General features: G+C 43.1%; 1 pseudogene; it reads right to left on the bottom strand.

Moving 5' to 3' along the window:
• Window positions 1–13251, bottom strand: part of LOC117538278 — a 33248-nt pseudogene that overhangs the window by 3534 nt on the left and 16463 nt on the right.

The following is a 13251-nucleotide window of genomic DNA, read 5'->3' as shown; positions in this document are numbered from 1 at the left end:
CCTATACAGTTAACCATTGTTGTTCTCTACCGTCCACCAGGCGCCTTGGGGGACTTCTTGGAGGAATTAGATAATCTCCTCTCACACATCCCTGAAACTGGCCCTCCCGCTGTACTTCTCGGAGACTTCAACCTCCAGACAGGGAAGATAGATGAACTAACATCTCTGTTAACCGCCTTTGCTTTCTCACTGTCTCCGTCCCCACCGACTCATAAAGCTGGCAATGTCCTTGATCTCATATTCTCAAGGAACTGCGCTACTTCTAACCTCTCTGTAAACCCGCTCCACACATCCGATCACTTCTTCATTTCATTCTCTCTACCCCTTTCCAAACATAACAAAATAATCTCTTCTCATCCTGCACTTGTCCGCCGTAACCTTCGTTCCCTCTCCCCCTCTACCTTTGCCTCATCGGTGCTCTCAGCCCTCCCTTCCTCTGACTCGTTCCAACTCCTGCCTCCAAACTCTGCTGCAGAAACTATCCTCTCTACTCTCTCATCCACTCTGGACTCTCTCTGTCCTCTCACATCTCGGCAGGCTCGTCAGTCCCCTCCTGCTCCCTGGCTAAATGATGCACTGCGTGCTAATAGAACCGTCCTTAGGGCAGCAGAGCGGAAACGGTGGAAATCCAAACACCGTGATGACCTCCTAACCTATCAGGCTCTCCTCTCCTCTTTCTCTGCTTCGATCTCTCAGGCAAAAAGCACTTTCTTTCAAGATAAGATCCAATCTTCCTATTCCAATCCTAAAAAACTATTTTCCATCTTCTCCACCCTCTTGGACCCTCCAAAAGCTCCTCCCCCCTCCTCACTTCTGTCAAGCGACTTTGTTACCCACTTTGAAAAAAAGGTTGATGATATTCGCTCTTCTTTTTCTGACTCACCTTTACTCACCGCTGGGTCATCAGACCCTCCTTCCACCAACACACTAACCTCCTTTTCCCCTCTCTCTCCAAGTGAGGTTCTTACCCTCATTACCTCTGCCCGCCCTACCACCTGTCCTCTGGACCCTATCCCTTCAAACCTCCTTCAGACTATCGCTCCTGATATTCTACCGTTTCTCACCCATTTCATCAACACTTCTCTAACTTCTGGTCACTTTCCAAACAGTCTCAAGGAGGCAAGAGTAAACCCTCTCCTAAAGAAACCCACTCTCAACCCGTCTGATGTTATAAACTACAGGCCTGTCTCTCTCCTCCCGTTCCTGTCTAAATCACTTGAACGCGCTGTCTTTAAACAACTCTCCTGTTATCTCAATCAGAACAACCTTCTGGATCCGCACCAGTCTGGTTTCAAGGCAGGTCACTCCACAGAAACTGCTCTCATTGCTGTCACGGAGGAACTGCACACTGCCAAAACTGCATCCCTCTCCTCTGTCATCATCCTGTTGGACCTGTCTGCTGCATTCGACACGGTGAATCATCAGATCCTCCTTCGCACTCTCCAAAAACTTGGAGTTTCAGGCTCTGCACTTTCCCTCCTCACCTCATACCTGAAAGACCGTACCTACAGGGTGACTTGGAGAGGGTCTGAGTCCGACCCTTGTCAATTAACTACAGGGGTCCCTCAGGGCTCTGTTCTTGGTCCCCTCCTCTTCTCCCTGTACACAAACTCGCTCGGATCAGTCATTAGCCCGCATGGTTTTGCATACCACTGCTACGCTGACGACACCCAATTAATTCTGTCCTTTCCCCGCTCAGAGACCCAGGTCGTCGCACGCATCTCTGCTTGTCTAGCTGACATCTCTCAGTGGATGTCTGCTCATCACCTCAAGCTCAACCTTGACAAGACTGAGCTGCTCTTCCTTCCGGGAAAAGATTGTCCCACTCTTGACCTAACAATCAACATCGGCACCTCAGTTGTTTCCCCGACTCAGACTGCAAGGAATCTGGGTGTAACCCTAGATAACAACCTGTCCTTCACTGCAAACATCGCTGCTACAACCCGTTGCTGCAGATACACGCTTTACAACATCAGGAAGATACGTCCCCAGCTGACACAGAAAGCGACGAAGGTTCTAGTCCAGGCTCTCGTCATCTCACGCCTAGACTACTGCAACTCCCTCCTGGCTGGTCTACCTGCATGTGCCATCCGACCTCTGCAGCTCATCCAGAATGCAGCTGCTCGTCTGGTCTTCAACCTTCCTAAATGTTCCCACACCACTCCGCTCCTCCGCTCCCTTCACTGGCTTCCGGTAACTGCTAGAATCCACTTCAAGACACTGGTACTTGCTTACCATGCTGCGAATGGATCTGGCCCTTCCTACATCCAGGACATGGTTAAACTGTACACCCCAGCGCGTGCACTACGCTCTGCATCAGCCAAACGACTCGCTGCGCCCTCGCTGCGCCCTCGCTGCGAGGGGGACCCAAGTTCCCATCAGCAAAAACACGTGGGTTTGCTATCCTGGCTCCAAGATGGTGGAATGAACTCCCCATTGACATCAGGACAGCAGATAGCTTGCACATCTTCCGGCGCAGACTGAAAACTCATCTCTTTCGACTCCACTTCGAGCGATAGAACTATTAACAAAGCACTTATATACTAATAAAGGACTGGCTTACCTAAAGCCAGTTGAGTAGCACTTGAAATGTTTTGCTCTATGAAACCTGATGTACTTTTATGATTCTGTTTTCTTCAAGGTTGTGTCTTCCTGGTCGAATGTACTTATTGTAAGTCGCTTTGGATAAAAGCGTCAGCTAAATGCAATGTAATGTAATGTAATCATTAAGAGAGACAAAAAACATTTTGTTGAGCAGGGTTTTGTGCATGATCTGTTTGATTTTGATTGGGGTAAAATCGATCTGTGTGCTGATGTGGAAACCGCATGGTCTTATTTTTATCTTGGTTTTATGGAGGTCATTGATAGACATGCACCCCTGCGTAAATTTAGAGTAAAGGGACGAGACAATCCTTGGTTTTATGCTGAGCTTTCTAGTCTCCTTCATGAGAGAAACAAGGCCTGGGCAAAGGCTAGGCAATCAGGCTCAGAGGTAGAGTGGCTGCGTTTTAGGCAGCTAAGGAATAGCTTCACTTCAAATGTCAAAAGTGCAAAGTCGAAGTACTATTTGTCAGTTACCACAGAAAACCTAAATAATCCTAGGAAATTTTGGAAAGCAATAAAATCGATATCCACCGGTGAGATCCGTAATGAGCTACCTCCGTGCCTTACCACAGCATCTGGTACTATATCGGACAGGGCCACTATGTTAAATTGCTTTAATGAGCATTTTGTGTCCTGCGGTTCTATGTTTGATTCTGTGACTAACTCTGCTTCTGTGAACACCCCAATCCGTGACTCTGAACAATGTGGTCTGGAAAACCCTTTCAGTTTTACTCCTTTTACTGTCAATGTTGTTCATGAAGCCTTATCTAAGCTAGATCCTAAGAAACCGGCTGGCCCGGACAACGTAGAACCTTTCTTTTTATAGATAGCTGCAGATTGTATTGCTCTTCCTCTTACTACTCTTTTTAACCTCTCCCTCAGCACAAATGCAATTCCAAAAGTATGGAAGTCAGCTTATGTCTTGCCTTTACTAAAAGGAGGGGAGGCAACTATTTTAAATAACTATAGGCCAATCTCTAAATTGTTAGTTCTGGCGAAGGTGCTCGAACGCCTAGTGAGTGAACAGGTAAAGGAGTTTTTATGTAAAAATGATATCCTGTCTAAACATCAGTCAGGCTTCAGAAAACAACATAGCACCATCACTGCCACAATGAAAGTGGTGAATGACATTACGAGTATTTTAGATAATAAGCAGAGTTGTGCAGCTCTATTTATTGACCTTTCCAAAGCGTTTGACACCGTCGATCATCGCATCTTAAAGCAGAGGCTACTCAGTATCGGCATATCCAGCCATGCAGTGGGTTGGTTTGTGAACTACCTCTCTGAAAGGTCCCAATGTGTTCACTTTGATGGGCTGTCTTCTGAGTGGTTAAACATTGCTAATGGTGTTCCTCAAGGTTCTGTTTTAGGTCCACTTTTATTCTCTATATATATCAACAGTTTAGGTGAAAATGTGGATGATGCTACTTTACATTTTTATGCTGATGATACCGTGATGTATTGTGCAGGTCCCTCCATTAAGGAGGCTGGTGTTAAATTACAGGCTGTTTTTAACATTATTCAGACTCAGCTCTCTGAGCTAAAGCTTCTTTTAAATGTTGATAAAACCAAGTTAATGCTATTTTCAAAAGCTAAAAAGACACCAGAGCCTGTTTTGGATATTGTTACTATGCAAGGACAAGTACTTGAAGTGGTTACCAGTTATAAATACCTAGGTATCTGGCTTGATGATTGTCTTACTTTTAAACTTCATGTCAATAACCTGCTTAAAAAGCTGAGGGTTAGATTAGGTTTATTTTTCAGAAACAAGTCCTGTTTCTCTTTTGAAGCCAGGAAAAGGCTAGTTACTGTGACCTTTTGACCTGTGCTGGACTATGGTGATTTGATCTATATGAATGCACCTGCCCATTGCCTGGAACAGTTAGATGCCGCCTATCACAGTGCCCTGAGATTTGTTACTAACTGTAAAGCACTTACTCATCACTGTATCCTGTATGCCAAGGCAGGTCTGCCTTCACTAATTGTACGGAGGCTCAGTCATTGGTACATGTTCATTTACAAAGCCATGTTGGGTAAACTACCTTTTTATATCTGCTCTCTGATCTCTCGACGAATTGAAAGTACATATTGCCTGAGATCTCATGATGTTGTTTTATTAAATGTGCCAAGTGCTAGGACTGTCTTAGGGAAAAAAGCTTTTAGTTATGCAGCTCCACTAAATTGGAACAGTCTGCAAACATGTTTAAAACTGAGCACTTTGGTTCCCCTGCATCATTTAAAAACTCGGCTGGGTGACATGCTGTTTGATACTCATGGTACCTGTCACTGTAAATAGAGTTTGTAAACTGTACATTATGTTGTATGTCATCATTATTGTTGTTCTGTTGTTTTTATGTTACATGTGTAACTAATGTCCGGCAGGTCACCCTTGAAAAAGAGATCTTTTGATCTCAAGGGGCTTCACCTGGTTAAATAAAGGCTACAAACAAACAACCAACATCAGTCGTTAGCTCTTAGCACTCAGAGCTCACAGCTCCTCATGTCTGTTCAGAAACTAGACACAAGTTAAACAAGGACAAACCACAGACTGCCTGTGTCATGGCGAATACAGTCGCTGGTTTATTTATGTCTGTATAGGCCGTTGTTGTGAGTGTGGACGGTCGGAGCATATACTGCGTTAGCTTAGCCGATCTCCATTCAGAAAACACACATTTTAAAAGGTTTTTCGCCTGCTGTCTGTCTGCAGACTTGTCAAAGCATTAATTCATGGTTTTTACTAACCGGTATTAGTATGTTGTTACTTCGGCATCATTTTGAAACGTGTATTACAATTAAATCACGGTCAAATATGTTCATTTTGTTGTAGTTGTAGCCCCCTTGCCAGCGATTCTCTCTCTAGTTTAGCATATTCAGCCCGACTCAGCCTGGTTGTTGGGCCGGAAAGAACCTCAATTTTATGCGGCCAGAAAAACTGTGAAATAGTACCTGCTAGCCGGAACTACGCCAAGTCGAAACGCAACCAAAAACGGGCCGGGCAAGGCACGTTTAAAGCGAGCTCCGCGCTGTAGTGGAAATGCGCCATTAATGCGCTTATACAAATAATGTATTATTTAGGCGACAGGACTCTTTAAAAGTAGAGACACTACATACTGATACACACCTGAACATCAGCAGGAGAGGACTCTTTAAAGTAGAGACACTACATACTGATATACACCTGAACATCAGCAGGAGAGGACTCTTTAAAGTAGAGACACTACATACTGATATACACCTGAACATCAGCAGGAGAGGACTCTTTAAAGTAGAGACACTACATACTGATATACACCTGAACATTAGCAGGAGAGGACTCTTTAAAGTAGAGACACTACATACTGATATACACATGAACATTAGCAGGAGAGGACTCTTTAAAGTAGAGACACTACATACTGATATACACCTGAACATCAGCAGGAGAAGTCTCTTTAAAGTAGAGACACTACATACTGATATACACCTGAACATCAGACAGGAGAGGACTATTTTAAAGTAGAGACACTAATATGATTACACCTGAACACACAGGGAGACTCACTAAGGCCTCAGAGTACTCACCGAAACTCTAGTAAAAGGAACTAGTAAGAACACATTTAACATGAACACAGCTGTAAAGTAAGCACTACATAAAAACCGAACTCAGCAGGATAGGATTTTAAAGAGGACACTACTTCAGGTGATAAAGAAAAATATCAGCAGGAGTGGACTCTTTAAAGTGAGACAACTACTACTAGAATACACCTGACATCAGCAGGAGAGGACTCTTTAAAGTAGACGGCACTGCATCTACTGATTACCCTGAAACAATCATCAGGAGAGGACTCCTTTAAAGTAGAGACACTACATACTGATATACACCTGAACATCAGCAGGAGAGGACTCTTTAAAGTAGAGACACTACATACTGATATACACCTGAACATCAGCAGGAGGGACTCTTTAAAGTAGAGCACTACATACTGATATACACCTGAACATCAGCAGGAGAGGACTCTTTAAAGTAGAGACACTACATACTGATATACACCTGAACATCAGCAGGAGAGGACTCTTTAAAGTAGAGACACTCATACTGATATACACCTGAACATCAGCAGGAGAGGACTCTTTAAAGTAGAGACACTACATACTGATATACACCTGAACACAGCAGGAGAGGACTCTTTAAAGTAGAGACACTACATACTGATATACACCTGAACATCAGCAGGAGAGGACTCTTTAAAGTAGAGACACTACATACTGATATACACCTGAACATCAGCAGGAGAGGACTCTTTAAAGTAGAGACAACTACATACTGATATACACCTGAACATATCAGCAGGAAGGACTCTTTAAAGTAGAGCACTGCATACTGATATACACCCTGAACATCAGCAGGAGAGGACTCTTTAAAGTAGAGACAACTACATACTGATATACCACCTGACATCAGCAGGAAGGACTCTTTAAAGTAGAGGCACTGCATACTGATATACACCTGACATCATCAGGAGAGGACTCTTTAAAGTAGAGAGGCACGCATACTGATATACACCTGAACATCAGCAGGAGAGGACTCTTTAAAGTAGAGACACACATACTGATATACACCTGAACAGCAGCAGAAGGACTCTTTAAAGTAGGACACTACATACTGATATACACCTGAACACATCAGCAGGAGAGGACTCTTTAAAGTAGAGAAACTACATACTGATATACACCTGAACATCAGCAGGAGAGGACTCTTTAAAGTAGAGAACTACATACTGATATACACCTGAACAATCAGCAGGAGAGGACTCTTTAAAGTAGAGACACACATACTGATTACACCTGAACATCAGTAGGAGAGGACTCTTTAAAGTAGAAACTACATACTGATATACACCTGCATCAGCAGGAGAGGACTCTTTAAGTAGAGACACTAAATACTGATATACACCTGAACATCAGCAGGAGAGGACTCTTTAAAGTAGAGACACTACATACTGATATACACCTGAACATCAGCAGGAGAGGACTCTTTAAAGTAGAGACACTACATACTGATATACACCTCTAACATCAGCAGAGAGGACTCTTTAAAGTAGAGACACTACATACTGATATACACCTGAACATCAGCAGGAGAGGACTCTTTAAAGTAGAGAACTACATACTGATATACCCTGCATATCAGCAGGAGAGGACTCTTTAAAGTAGACACTAAATACTGATGTACACCTGAACATCAGCAGAGAGGACTTTTAAGTGAGACACTACAACTGATATACACCTGAACATCACAGGAGAGGACTCTTTAAAGTAGAGACACTACATACTGATATAACCCCTGAACATCAGCAGGAGGACTCTTTAAAGTAGAGACACTACATACTGATATACACCTGACATCAGCAGGAGAGGACTCTTTAAAGTAGAGACACTACAGACTGATATACACCTGACATCAGCAGGAGAGGACTCTTTAAAGGATCACTACATACTGATATACACCTTAACATCACAGGAGAGGCTCTTTAAAGTAGAGACACTACAGACTGATACACCCTGAACACAGCGATGTGCAGTCAGGGAGGCAGAGCCTTACCTGTCATAACTCCAATGTAACGGAAAACACTAAAGAAAACTAAATAGTAAATAATAAATGTCTCCACTGATCTGTGGTTGTAAGTGTGATTTCTGTTTTGATTCCAATCGCTTTTTATAGTCAAAATCATTTTTCCAGAGCTCTGCTACAACTACGGGTAGCGATGAAAGTGAGGGTCGAGCTCTGCCTCTCGTAAGCCCACAGTAACTGGCTGGAGCGCGGGCACTAATTTAACGCGGGCACTTATTTTGTGAGCGCGCTCCAGTCAGTTACTGTGTGGTGAGGTGAGGCACAGATGAGCTCTGCCTCACCTCAGAATGCGTCATCTCACAGAAACTGGCTGAAAAGCGGGCCCTAAGCGCATGCCTGCACCATCTCACTGTATGTCACCAATGTAATGTTTGTAGATCCCTTTATTACATTTATCCTCGCCATCCATAGTCTCTAAATAACTTATTTCACGTATATATGATATTTAGGCTCGCTGGTCTCATCATACAACGGCAATGAAAAAAGCACCTGGAGAGGCAGCCATAACCTCTGCCGCACTGCAGGGGGCGCAAGTGAGCCCACAGGTCCTTGTTGCTACTGTTATTCTACGCAGAGACGGTAGACGCGAACAACAAACTAGACTTTTGAAACTAGAGGAAGATAAGGAGGACTTTTACAAAGAAGTAATAGAGATTGTTGTCCAGAAGGATAGCATGGACTTCATCTTCAAGTCAAGGTAAGAGCACCATTGTAATGAACATGGGATCTTACTAAGAAAGAACAATCCAATATTTAGATTTTGGGGTATGCCTTTTGTTGAACGGTCTGTTTTAAATGAATCGAAGCATCAGACTAAAAAAGCTTTTGAAAATAACCGAACATTTCGATTAAGGTCAAATATAATATTTGTAAATCTGACTCTGAAAAAGAGTCAGTGCCTCACCAGCCATGAACCTCACCAGCACGTCACTGCCTGAACATCAGCAGCGAGGACTCTTTAAAGTAGAGACAATACATACTGATATACACCTGAACATCAGCAGGAGAGGACTCTTTAAAGTAGAGACACTACATACTGATATACACCTGACATCAGCAGGAGAGGACTCTTTAAAGTAGAGACACTACATACTGATATACACCTGAACATCAGCAGAGAGGACTCTTTAAAGTAGAGACACTACATACTGATATACACCTGAACATCAGCAGGAGAGGACTCTTTAAAGTAGACACTACATACTGATATACACCTGAACATCAGCAGGAGAGGACTCTTTAAAGTAGAGACACTACATACAATTAATTGATCATTTAGGCTCCAGAACCGCAGACCCTCTGATTGGTGGACGCTCACACTGCCTGCTGGGGATCAGTAGTAATGTTTGGTATTTTATTAGAAAGCTATCTGCCTCAGACTCACCGGTCAGCGCACGGAGTTTGATGCAGCAGCTCATGAAGTCGTCGAACCCGATTCTTCCCTGCCCGCTGTAGCGGTTCATGATGATGCTCATCGCCTGAGGGCTCAGATTATAACCTGCACGGGAACATCATAGAGGACATTCATCATCATATTCATTTCAACCTAATACAAATTCACTTTAACATAAAAAAATATAATTTGTTTGCACATTTCCGCACAATGCAAAAAGGTCCCCTATAAACTGTTCTTCATCAATATATCACAGGTCTCAGATATATCCAGAGCCTGTCTCTGATTGGCTGAAACACCAAACAGGTCATTGCAGCATTACCCATAACCCCCTCTGTTTCAGCCCTGTTTCCAAAGTGCTGATTCTCTGTCTGTTACTTTAGATGAAAATAAGGAGCCCCTCCCCACGCCCCTCTGAGAGACATTTGGTTACAAAGAACTCAATGGTGCTCAAGGAGGAGATTCAGGTGCTAAGGGGGGGGGGGGGGGGTTTACCTTGGTTGCTGATTGGCTAATGGCTACACAAGACAACACATCGTTATGACATCACAAAGTGGCCAAAATATGATCAGCTCATTTTCAGACAGGTTTTTATAGAAATGGATCAAAAAGAGAGAGAATCTTTGTTCCTGAAACTTTCAGAGTCTCTTTCCACAGAGGGGACACATGTTGATGTAGAAGAGACATGAAGAAGAGGGGACACATGTTGATGTAGAAGAGACATGAAGAAGAGGGGACACATGTTGATGTAGAAGAGACATGAAGAAGAGGGGACACGAGTTGATGTAGAAGAGACATGGAGCAGAGGGGACACATGTTGATGTAGAAGAGACATGAAGAAGAGGGGACACATGTTGATGTAGAAGAGACATGAAGAAGAGGGGACACATGTTGATGTAGAAGAGACATGAAGAAGAGGGGACACATGTTGATGTAGAAGAGACATGAAGAAGAGGGGACACATGTTGATGTAGAAGAGACATGAAGAAGAGGGGACACATGTTGATGTAGAAGAGACATGAAGAAGAGGGGACACATGTTGATGTAGAAGAGACATGAAGAAGAGGGGACACATGGTGATGAAGAAGAGACATGACGAAGAGGGGACATATGTTGATGTAGAAGAGACGTGTGCACATTATACACCAGAGCAAATTCCTTTAACGTACTTGTCAATAATTCTGATTCTGATCCGAGACACTGTAAGCCCAGACGTCTCTGTACGTGTGGGTTTCTGAATCTTGATTATCTCACCAACTCTTGCACCGATCTGCTTCCTGTTTAGTGTGGGTGTTGCTAAGGACAACGGGCAGGTTAATGCCAAACGTGAAGTTATTCGGCCGGACTTTGGTTAGCGCCTGTGTTAAGCTGTAAATGTGCAAATCAACATGCAATAAGGAAACAGCTACGTTTCCAGCATTTCTGGCTTATTTCGTTAATCGTTACACAACATTTCCTGATCCTGGCAGTTTAAAAACGTTTTGCAAACTAATTAAAAGATCTGATATATCTAAATATCAAAAGCTCACTTGTTCTATCGGCAGAGACACTCATTACAAGTGGAAACATATTGTTGTTATTTTCTTTAACTTGATTTTGGTGCAGCATTTCTTCCAGTGTCTTAGGAGCAGAGAAGGGAAGTAGTGGAGTACAAATACTTTGTTACTGTACTTAAGTACATTCTTCTGGTATCAGTACTTTACTCCACTACTTATTTTTCTGACGACTTTTTACTTTGAATTCTCACATGTTGAACACAAATACCTGTACTTTCTACTTCTTACACTTTGAACCCAAATACCTGTACTTTCTACTTCTTACATGTTGAACCCAAATACCTGTACTTTCTACTTCTTACATGTTGAACCCAAATACCTGTACTTTCTACTTCTTACATGTTGAACCCAAATACCTGTACTTTCTACTTCTTACATGTTGAACACAAATACCTGTACTTTCTACTTCTTACATGTTGAACTCAAATACCTGTACTTTCTACTTCTTACATGTTGAACACAAATACCTGTACTTTCTACTTCTCACATGTTGAACACAAATACCTGTACTTTCTACTTCTTACACTTTGAACCCAAATACCTGTACTTTCTACTTCTTACATGTTGAACTCAAATACCTGTACTTTCTACTTCTTACATGTTGAACACAAATACCTGTACTTTCTACTTCTTACATGTTGAACACAAATACCTGTATTTTCTACTTCTTACACTTTGAACCCAAATACCTGTACTTTCTACTTCTTACATGTTGAACCCAAATACCTGTACTTTCTACTTCTTACATGTTGAACACAAATACCTGTACTTTCTACTTCTTAAATGTTGAACACAAATACCTGTACTTTCTACTTCTTACATGTTGTTATGTGTTTGTGCCCTGATCAGGGGCTCCTAGTGTGATGTGTCATGTCTAGCTGTAGTTTCCTGTTATGGTTTTGTAGTCCTTATCGTTTCCCCTCCAGGTGTACCTATTTGTAATTAACCCAGGTGTGTCTTGTCTCGTCATTACCTCATGTATAAGTATTCTGCCTTCCCCTTTGTCTGGTGCTGATCCTGTCTGTGCAGTATGTGGTCTTGTCTGTCATTACTTTATATTTCCTTTGTTCAACCATGGTGGTAATTATTAATTAAATTCTTTTTTTGATTACTTCGGCTACCGTCTCCTTTATTATGTTGCCTTGACTCGACATTGAGCCTGCTAACAGTCAATGGTAACGTAATATGGGGGCTCGTGCCAAACTGATTTGAGCAGGAATTTGGTGGTGGCCGCTGAGCTTAGTCCACACTTGAATTATGGTTGACAGTGTCGTGTGTGTGGCCCATGTTTTATACCCTCTTGGTAAATAATTCTCCAATAAGGAGCGTTTTCATCCAGCTAGGGCAGCTGGACCATTTTCTATGGTTCCTTCCTTCGCCTGGTAGACATACCGTCTATGCTGGTCGGGGTAGTAGGAAGACCCTGTCAGGCTCCTCCTAGGCCGGCGTATGTCAGCTAGTTAGTTATATAGGGGGTCTGATAGTGAGGGATGGAAACGTTTAAGGGATGGGCTTTAGGTGTTTTGTTTTTTTGGACACACGACAGTTGTTAATCTCTTGCGAATAATTTTGAGTGTGGATGCTTCAGAAGGTCATACCGGTGCTCTTCTCTATTTAGTGTATAGCGGTAGGGGAGCGGTGGCCAGAGTTATTAAGAACAGACTGTACAGAGTTAGTTTTTTTTGTGTATATGTTAATTGATTGGTCGTATATGCTGGTGGAAGCGGGGTTGGTTCTTTAGTTTATTCCTCCCCCGGTGCGACGGTACTAGGTCAGGTATGCCTGTGAAGGTATGTGATTTTGTGGCTAGGCCAACTGTCAACTTGTTGGGCTTGTGCACTAAGGAGGAATTATCGGGGATAGCAGAGCATTACGGTGTCAGGCTTGCCCCGAGCATGAAAAAGCAGCAGCAGCGGTTAGCGCTGGTGGAGGCTTTGACCGCCAAGGAGGTTATGGAGTGCTCTGTGGGCAAACCTGAGGAGGAGGAGGTAGTCACATGTGACCCAGTTTCGGAGAACCAGGTTTTGCTGAGGAAGATGGAACTAGAGTTTAAATTCGAGCAGCTGAGACATGCAGAGCGGTTATGC

This window comes from Gymnodraco acuticeps, unplaced genomic scaffold, assembly GCF_902827175.1.
Source record: "Gymnodraco acuticeps unplaced genomic scaffold, fGymAcu1.1, whole genome shotgun sequence".
NCBI classification, from domain to species: Eukaryota; Metazoa; Chordata; class Actinopteri; order Perciformes; family Bathydraconidae; genus Gymnodraco; species Gymnodraco acuticeps.
This window is presented reverse-complemented; position numbering and strand designations above follow the sequence as displayed.